The sequence below is a fragment of the Macaca fascicularis genome, chromosome 8, assembly GCF_037993035.2.
Source record: "Macaca fascicularis isolate 582-1 chromosome 8, T2T-MFA8v1.1".
In the NCBI taxonomy this organism is placed as follows: Eukaryota; Metazoa; Chordata; class Mammalia; order Primates; family Cercopithecidae; genus Macaca; species Macaca fascicularis.
Window position 1 is genome coordinate 66,771,227 of NC_088382.1, and position 8,463 is coordinate 66,779,689.

The 8,463-nt window shown below is 35.7% G+C and overlaps 1 long non-coding RNA gene across 1 annotated transcript; it reads left to right on the forward strand.

Annotated features, from left to right (window-relative positions):
- The first annotated feature begins 1,238 nt into the window (after positions 1 to 1,238).
- LOC141407516 (uncharacterized) lies at positions 1,239 to 5,250 on the forward strand. The gene is made up of 2 exons (XR_012416923.1): positions 1,239 to 1,381; positions 2,797 to 5,250. It is a non-coding gene; the product is annotated as an uncharacterized lncRNA (long non-coding RNA).
- The last annotated feature ends 3,213 nt before the right edge of the window (positions 5,251 to 8,463 follow it).

Sequence of the window (8,463 nt, forward strand, 5' to 3'; positions counted from 1 at the left end):
AGGAAGTAAGGCTTCCATGTGAATGAATTTCAGGAAAATGGAAAGCTACTCCTTTCAGAGTTCAGGATTTGCTGTTTCTTTAAGTTCTCATAGCTGTATAATAAATTCAAAAAGACTGAGAACCCTTGTTTCTTACAGGAAAAACAAAGGGAAAAGGAAAGCAAAGTAAAAAGACCTATTTGAGTCATGTTTACAAGAAAACATAAATGAATAATCTCTTAAGATCCTTCTAGTAACAGGCTAAAGGATACAGTCCCCTGTGATTTGTGACAGTTTGTGTTGGCTATGACCACATACACAGTCTCCCATTTTATGCACAAGCAGTTTTATGGCTCTGTTGTTTTTTCCCCTGCTGTTTTTCACATTAACTAGAAATCTGGCCTTTAGACATTGAGCAAAATGAGACTGCCTAATTTCTCCTATGTTAGTAGCAGTTCATGCTTTGATAAATTAAGGTTAACAAAAGAAGTGCTTTATGCAAATTGGACATGTGAAAATCCTGGATACATGATTTTTAATTTTAAATGCTCATAGGTGACATTTTCTAAGCTAACGTTCTTAATGGTAATGTTTTAAAAGAATACAACCCATATTTCCTGAAAAGGTTATTGAATATTTTGTTTTTCTTACTCCTTGCTTAAATTACTTATTAATATTGCGTTTAATGACTTTAAATCACACTTCCTGATTGTTTATTTTAAGTATAATTATGTTGTTTACAACAAATTAGCTTCCTAGAGTCATTTAAAATAAACATTAATAAATATATGATGATATTCAAGAGACATGCAGAGGAAATAAATTATTGTAGAGAAAATAGCGTAATAACTGAAAAAATAAAGTTGTTATAAGTCATGAATATGATTTTGGACAAAATAAAACATAATTAAAATACATTTTAAAAATCTACTGTGGGAATTTTGAGACTCATATGCAGGAACCATAATGAACAAATATGAATGCCTACATATAAATGTATAGAAATTACAAAATCAATGTGTCATTTGAATATGTGATACAGTTTGGCTGTGTCCCCACCCAAATCTTGCCTTGAATTGAAACTCCCACAATTCCCACGTGTTGCGGGAAGAATCCATCGGGAGGTGATTGAATTATAGGGGCAGGACTTTCCTGCACTGTTCTTGTTAATGAATGAGTCCCACAAGATCTGATGGTTTTAAAAATGGGAGTTTCCCAACACAAGCTCTCTTCTCTTTGCCTGCTGCCACCTATGTAAGATGTGACTTGCTCTTCTTTGCCTTCTGCCATGAGTGTGAGGCCTCCCAACCATGTGGAACTGTGACTTCAATGAAAACTCTCTTTGGTGAATTGCCCAGTCACAGATCTGTCTTTGTCAGCAGCATGAAAATGGATTAATACAGTAAGTTGGTACCACTAGAGTGGGACATTTCTGAAGAGATACGTGAAAATGTGAAAGTGACTTTGGAACTGGGTAACAGGCAGAGGTTGGAACAGTTTAGAGGGCTCAGAAGAAGACAGGAAAGTGTGAGAAAGTTTGGAACTTCTTGGAGACTTGTTGAATGACTTTGACAAAAATGCTGACAGTGATATGAGCAATAAAGTCCAAGCTGAGGTGGTCTCAGATGGAGATGAGGAACTTGTCGGGAACTGGAGCAAAGGTGACTCTTGTTATGTTTTAGCAAAGAGACTGGTAGCATTTTGCCCCTGCCCTAGAGATTTGTGAAACTTTGAACTTGAGAGAGTTGACTTAGGGTATCTGGCAGAAGAAATTTCTAAGCAGCAAAGCATTCAAGAGGCGACTTGGGTGCTGTTAAAGACATTCAGTTTTATAAGGAAGCAGAGTATAAAATTTCAGAAAACTTACATCGTGACAATGTAATAGAAAATAAAAATTCATTTTCTGAGGAGAAACTCAAGCTGGCTGCAGAAATTTGCATAAGTAACAAGGAGCTGAGTGTTAATCCCCAAGATAATGGGAAAAAAATGTCTCCAGGTCGTGTCAGAGGTCTTCATGGCAGCCCCTCCATCACAGGCCTAGAGGTCTAGGAGAAAATGGTTTCGTGAACCGACCCAGGGTCCCTGTGCTGTATGCAGCCTAGGGACTTGGTGTCCTGTGTCCCAGCCACTCCAGCCCTGACTAAAAGGGGCCAAGGTACAGCTCAGGCTGTTGCTTCAGAGAGCAGAAGTCCCAAGCCTTGGCAGCTTTCATGTGGTGTTGAGCCTGCAGGTGCACAGAAGTGAAGAATTGAGGTTTGGGAACCTCCACCTAGATTTCAGAAGATGTATGGAAATGTCTCGATGCACAGGCAGAAGTTTGCTACAGGGGTGGGACCTTTGTGGAGAACCTTTGCTAGGGCAGTAAAGAAGGGAAATGTGGGGTTGGAGTCCCCACACAGACTCCCTACTGGGGCATCACCTAGTGGAGCTGTGAGAAAAGGGTCATTGTCCTCCAGACCCCAGAATGGTAGATCCACTGACAGTTTGCACCTTGTACCTGGAAAAGCTGCAGACACTGAATGCCAGCCAGTGAAAACAGCCAGGAGGTGGCTATACTCTGCAAAGCCACAGAGACAGAGCTGCCCAAGACCATAGGTACCCACCTCTTGCATCAACATGACCTGGATATGAGATATGGAGTCAAGGGAGATTATTTTAGAGCTTTAAGATTTGACTGCCCTGCTGGATTTTGGACTTGCATGGGACCAGTAGCCCCTTTGTTTTGGTCAGTTTCTCCCATTTGGAACTGCTGTATTTACCCAGTGCCTATACCCAAATTGTATTTAGGAAGTAACTAACTTTCTTTTGCTTTTACAGGCTCATAGGCAAGAAGGGACCTGCCTTGTCTTGGATGAGACATTGGACTGTGGAGTTCTGTGTTAATGCTGAAATGAGTTAAGACTTTGGGGGACTGTTGGGAAGGCATGACTGGTTCTGAAACATGAGGACATGATATGTGGGAGGGACCAGGGACAGAATGATATGGTTTGACTCTGTCCCCACCCGGATCTCATCTTGAATTGTAACTCCAACAGTTCCCACATGTTGTGGAAGGAACCTGGTGGGAGGTGATTAGATTATGGGGGCAGGTCTTTTTCTGTGCTGTTCTCGTTATAGTGAATGAGTCTCATGAGATCTAATGGTTTTAAAAAAGGGGAGCTTTTCTGCACAAGCTCTCTTCTTTTTGCCTGCCACCATGCACATAAGATGTGGCTTGCTCATCCTTGCCTTCCACCATGATTGTGAGGCCTTCCCAGCCACGTGGAACTGTGAGTCTAATTAAACCTCTTTCTTTTGTAAATCACCCAGTCCTGTGTATGTGTTTATCAGCAGTGTGAAAATGGACTGATACAATATGCTTTTGAGTAATTTTGTCTTTGCTTTTTTTTTTTTTTTAACTATTTAAGATGATAGTCATTTGAAAAAGACTCTTTCTTTTGGAAATATAAATGAAAGTTGAAAATCATCACTGTTTTGTAGTTTCAAAAAGCCATTCACTGTCTGCAAAGTTATTGGTTTTGCACATAGTATCCTGTGGTCATTCATTCTCTTTGACTAACTTCATTAGAAAGTGACATGGTATTTTACTGCCAGATGCCTAATGTAATTCCCAGGGCATTCTTGGCACCCAGATATTTTTTAAGTAACTAATGCATGGTTATGAGCAATGTTTTTCTTTCATAAAGACATAAAATATTGAAGGTATAAATTGATTTTTATATCTTCTTTACAAGTTGTGTAGTTCAAGCTTTATAGCTTTGTAAAACAATCAATTAATTTGTTAATTAACTTAAGTGTATTACATTTGAGAGGTTTTAAAACCTGACAACTACAATTTGCAATTCTGTTTCCTGGTCTCGGTAGCAAACCAATTTTGTTTTATTTGCATCTGAGATCAAGAGAAACAATGACAAAACTCTTGGCTTAGCAATAAACAAAGAATCTTTGAACAGGAAAAAATACATATGTATGTGTATATGTGCTTTATATATATATATATATACAAAAATGTAGAATGGTGGTTATCTTTGGAGATAATAGATGGGAGATGAAACAGCTAGATATGATGGTTGATGGAATCACTAGTAGAACAAAATAGCAGTTCTCCAGGCTCCTCCATGGACTGAAGAAAATGTCAGACATATAGAACGGGAGAAAATATTTGCAAATTGTGTGTTTGATAAAGGATTAATGTCCAAAATATATAAAGAATTTCTATAACTCAGCAATATAAAACAAGCAAACCAATTCAAACATGGATAAAGGACTTGAATAGAAATTTCTGCAAAGAAGATATATAAATGTTCAAAGGCACATAAAAAGTTGGTCAGTAATACTCATTGTTAGAGAACACAAATCAAAACCATAATAAGATACCATTTCTCCCCCATCGGGATGGCTATTATGGAAAAATAAAACAGAAAATAACAAGTGTTGGCTAGGATATGGAGCAATTGTGCTACTGATAAGAATGTAAAATTGTGCAGCTTCTATGGAAAATATAGCTTGTACATGCTATAGAAAATATAAATTATATGGCTACTATGGAAAACCATTATACAATGCCTTCACAAAAAATTAAAAACAGGATTACTATATGATCCAGCAATTCTACTTCTAAGTATAGAACCAAAAGAAGTGACAGCATGAACTTAAACAGATGTTTGTACACTAATGTTTTTAGCAGCATTATTCACATTAGCTATTCAATGGAAACAACCTAAATATCCACGAGCAGATGAATGCATAAACAAAATGTGGCATCTACAGACAATAAAATATTATTCAGCCTTAAAAAAGGAAGAAAACCTTAACACATACCAAAACATGTATGAATATCAAAGACATTATGCTAAGTGAAATAAGCCAGGCAAGAAAAAAGCACATATTGCATGATTCCACTTATATGAGGTATCTAGAGTAGTCAAATTCGTAGAAATAACAAAACAGTGGTTGCTAGAGGCTAAGAGAGAAGGGAATGAGGTTACTGTTTACTGAGTACAGAGGTTTAGTTTGGGAAGTTAAAAAAGCTCTGAAGTTTGATGGTGCTGGTGATTGCATGACAATGTGAATGTACTCAATTCTATGGACTTGTACACTGAAAATATTGTTAAAATAGTAAATTTTATATCATGCTTTCTTACTACAATAAAAAAATCTGTCATGGACATAATTTCTCAGTAAATTTCAATTCATAGTAGGTTTGAGAATTATTTGGTTGAAGTAAATGATATTTACAGTTTAGAATAAATAAATTTGGCTTATTCTCTTCAGAAGACTTTTGTTGGACTTCTGATCTCTCATTCAGCATGTAAGGAGCTTGGAAGTCATTACCCACTCCTAACAAGTGAAAACCTAAACAGACAAAAGATTGAGAACCTCTCTTGAATCTGTAAGAGAGGCAAAGATACAGGGCAAACAACTGCCACAAGTCTGAATACACAGGCAAGTACAGGAAGTCATGGCTTACCAGAGCAGAGACTCATGAGCAGAAACTGCTGCAGAAACCAGAGCTGGAGTAGGGAAATCCACATTGTAATTGATGAATTGCTCAAGGTTCAGTATGAACAAATCCAAGAGATGAAAAACTCAAGGGATTCCACTAATAGGGGCTATCTTTTTAATGAGTTTACCTCCAGGAGCTCAACCAATTCACACAGTAAATATCAGAAAAATATCCCTTTGTGCTTCCGACATGGGAAGAGGAAAAGGAAGGTTTTAAATAAGCCAGGGCACTCTGTTCTTAACAGGGTCTACCTTTAGGAGAGACCAGTTTACCAGAGCCTAACCTGCTGGGATACTATCAGAGTCTAACTGACCTGGGAGAAGGGAAATACTCAATTCCAGCCAGCTCTAGCATTTCTGCCTCACCTAAGCGGGAGGGCGTAACTGAGAAACACATGTGAAGTCATAGTTCGGGGGCACCAGATCACTAAAAGATTATAACCTAATCACAGGACTATAGAATTCTTCCCCTAGCTCCACACCTCACCAAGACATTACTAAAGACCTAGTTACAGCAGTTCCTTTTCCCAGTACATCATGTTGAGCTATCAAGAAAAAATTTCAAGGCATACTAAAAGTTAAAAAAAAAAACAAAAAAAAACCAGTTTCAACACAATGTGTGTGAAGGAATTTGTTGCCAGTAGATCTGCCCACAAGAAATGTTACAAGTTCTAGAGAAGAGGAAAATAATATATGTTAGAAACTTGGATATTTATAAGAAAAGGAAGAGCATGGAGGAAGGAATAAGTGAAGGCAAAATAAAAACATTTTTAACAGTCTTAGTTGATTGAGTACATAATAATTTGTTAAAAATGATAGCAACAATCTATTTCATTATGTATGTTTATATATACATATATATCTTATAAATATATATACCTATGTATGTTTATATATAGGTACAAGGAATGACATCAATGATGTAAGAGACAGAAGGGATAAATTAGGATTATTTTGTTATTATAAGGTATTCACACTATCTGTGAAACAGTAATAGTGTTATTTGAAAGTGGTCTTGGATTTGTTGTAAATATATACTGGAAACTCTAGGAAAACAATTTTAAAAAGTATAGATAATAAGCTAAAAAAGGAGAGAATGAAATTATGTAAAATGATGAATTAAAAGACAAAAGACAGAAAAAGTGGAAGACAAAAAGAGAAACAAAGAACAAGGGTAGCAAATAGAAAACAGTAACAAACATGGTAGCTATTAATCTAACTGTATCAATAATGCCAGTGATCTAAATGCACCAATGGAAAGAGAGAAATTGTCAGAGTGAATAAAGAGACAAGACTCAACTGTATGATGTCTCTAAGAAATCCATTTGAAACATAAAGACACATATAGATTAAAGTAAATGGATGGAAAAAAATATACCATCTTAACACAAATAAAAAGAAAGCAGTAGTAGTTATATTAATTTCAGACAAAGCTTACTTCAAGCAATGAAAGTTTTAGGAATAAAGGGGGCATTACATAACGGCAAATGGGTCAATTCCTCAAGAAGACATAACAATCTTTAACATGCATGCACCTAAAAACAGTGTCAGAATAAGTGAGGCAAAAACTGGTAGAACTTCAAGAAGAAATAGATGAATCCACTATTAGAATTGGAGACTTCAACACCCCTCTATCAAAAATGAACTGATCCAGCAGGCAGAAAATCAGTAAAGACAGAGCTGAACTCAACACCACAATAATTAACCAGATATAATAGACATCTTTAGATTACTTCATCCAGCGAGAGAAGAATACACATTCTTCTCAAGCCCACATGAAATATTCACCAAGACAGACTACGTTCTGGGCTGTAAAATATCACAAATTTAAAAGCATAGAAGTCATAAAATATCTACTCTTGGACCACAATGAAATTTAACTAGAAATCAACTAAAGTAAGATAACTGGAAAATCTCCAAATACATGAAGATTAAATAACACATTTCTAAGTAACACATGGGTCAAAAAAGAAGTCTCAAGATAAATTAAGAAATATTTTAAATTAAATAAAAATGAAAATATAACTTGCCAAAATTTGTGAGATACAGTGAAAGCAATCCTTAGAGGGAAATTTATATCATTGAGTACATATATTAGAAAAGAAAAAAGATCTAAAGTTAATCAGCTAAGCTTCCACCTTAGGAAACTAGAAAAAGAAGAGAAAATTAAATAAAAAATAAACAGAAGAAAGAAAAATTAGAACAGAAATCAATGAAAAAATCAATAAAATTGATAATCCTCTATCCAGGCTAAGAAAAAAAAATCTCATGAGCATTAAAAAGATAATAAAAGGATACTATAAACAACTAAATGCCCACAAATTTTATAACCTGGTTTAAATAGGTTGAAAGACTATCTGCCAAAAGTCACACAAGAAGAAGTAGATAATCTGGATAGGGCTGTAGCTAATTAAAAAATTGGATCATTCACTAATAGTGTTCCAAAACAGACAGCACCAGGTCGAGATGGGATTACTGCTGAATTCTACCCAACATTTAAGGGAGAAAGCATACCAATTATCCAAACCTCTTCCAGAAGATAGAAACAGAGAGAATATTTCCTAATTCATCTTATGAGGCAAACATTACCCTCATACCAAAATCAGAAAAATAAATTATAATAAAAGAAAACTACAGACCAATATCTGTCATGAGAACAGATGGAAAAATCCTCAACAAAATATTAGCAAATGGAATTCAACAATGTCTAAAAAGAATTATACACCATGACCAAGTGAGGTTTATTCCAGGTTTATTACAGGTAGGCAAAGCTGTCTCATTATTTGAAAATCAGTTAATGCATAGCTTCTCGGTTTTTTGGCTAAGATTAAGTAAAAATCAATTAATGTAATTTACATATCTGTGGGCTACAAAAGAAAAACTGCATGATTATATCAATAGATGCAGAAAAAAACAATCTGGCAAATCTAACACACATTCATGATGAAAACACTCAGTGAACTAGAAATAGTGGGCAAC